The sequence below is a fragment of the Condylura cristata genome, unplaced genomic scaffold (genome assembly GCF_000260355.1).
Source record: "Condylura cristata isolate star-nosed mole 26May11 unplaced genomic scaffold, ConCri1.0 scaffold00014, whole genome shotgun sequence".
NCBI lineage: Eukaryota > Metazoa > Chordata > Mammalia > Eulipotyphla > Talpidae > Condylura > Condylura cristata.
In genome coordinates, this window is record NW_004567115.1 from 42,200,038 (window position 1) to 42,201,739 (window position 1,702).

The window sequence follows — 1,702 nt, forward strand, 5'->3', positions numbered from 1 at the left end:
ATTTCTTTATCTAAAGACTACATAGTAGAATCCTGAAAAAATAGCCAGAAGACTTTTGTGGATGCCTTTAAGGTGTAGCAGGTGGAAAACTTGACTAGTTTAAAAAACTGGCAACCTGGATGAATTTCCACATCTAAAGGCCAAACAATAGGAAGTTTGAGTAATTCTTTAAAAAGCTGAATAGAAGGCTAGATGAGATAATAGAATGATAAGATTTGGGTTATCCTCCATCCAGCAGTGAGACAAACTTTGCAAAAACAGCCCTTTTGCTTTTATCAGTCAGTAGTCAAGTCACTTGACTTCAGGGGAATTTTTTCATCCTGGTGCAGTGTTTGCTTGTCAAGGCAGGCAGGCCTTGTGCAGCTGAGGCAGTCCAATTGTACGCTGAAAGTTGCTCAGAATATTTTGATATTACAATTATACAAAAAAGGGAGGTCATAACATAAGCTAGCAGTGGAAAGTCTGATTTTTCAGAGCTTTTCCCCTCTATCCGGACCATGTCTGACGACAGAGGTTGCATAGCTCGTGTCAGGATCCTGGGTTGTGTCCCATGTTGTGATGTTCATGTAGAACAAAGGGACCCACAAAATTTAAAGGGTCAGAGAAACAGAACAGACAGTGACAGCTCTGACTTTTACTCCAGCCCTGTTTTTAACTTCTGGACACTATTTTTTTTGGAGCTCATTATGATTTAGTGACTAAATTCTCACCAATGAGAAAGCTGAACAAAGCTGTAAAAACTTGCTGTACTTCTTAAGATGAAATTATGTTCTGTGATTTGTGTTTTCCCTTTTCCCTGTTTTGAGAATATAAATGATTGGACCCAGTTCCCACATATAGGTGTGGACAAATGTAAGTCAGGGCGACAATACAGAGCTCAGGTTCCTGAGGGGCCTGCCAAGCAGTGCCACATCTCCAGCCTGGACTGGATGGACTATTGCATGGGGGAAAGGTGAACGCCTGTTGTCTTTTCTTCTTAACAATATTATTACCTACAGATTAACATTTCCATACATTGTATAGGAGAGGGGCCCACCCTGGTGGTGCAGCGGGTTGGAGCGCTGCATGGTGAAGCTAAGCCAAGCTGCCACTGCTTCCAGCGAGTTCGATCCCCATCCCCGGAGGTGGCCCACATGACGCCACAGACCTTTCCTGTCTCGCCCGCTGCCCGCATCAGCAGTGTACTTTGTTGATCTGCCTGTTGTGCGCCCCACTGTGTCTCTGGTGAATCCTCTTACCGCCCCTGCACTCCTGGCCTGTACCCCAGTTCTGTATGCATAAATAAAATCTTAAAAAAAAATTGTATAGGAGAGTTTAGGAAGGCGTAAAAATATATAATCCTTTATATACAGTGACCTTAAAAACAATCCCTTCTCTTGGAGGCTATCTAAATGAACAACTTCATTCAATGAACTTATTTAATGTTAAAGATTTATTTATTTATGCATACAAGGAATAGGCCAGAGGTGTAAGGGGTGAGAGGATTCACCGGAAACTGAGTGCGGAGCAGAGTAGGCAGATGGACGAAGTATAACACTGCTGAGGGGAGCAGTGGGTGAGACAGGAGAGGTCTGCTGCCCCGGGTGGGTCAGCTCCCTGGCTGGGAATTGAACTCATGCTGCCATTGCTGTGGAGAGTTTCCGAGTGCTGAGCCACCAGCATGGGCCCTCAGTGAATTTATTTGCTGCTTCATTCTGAGAAA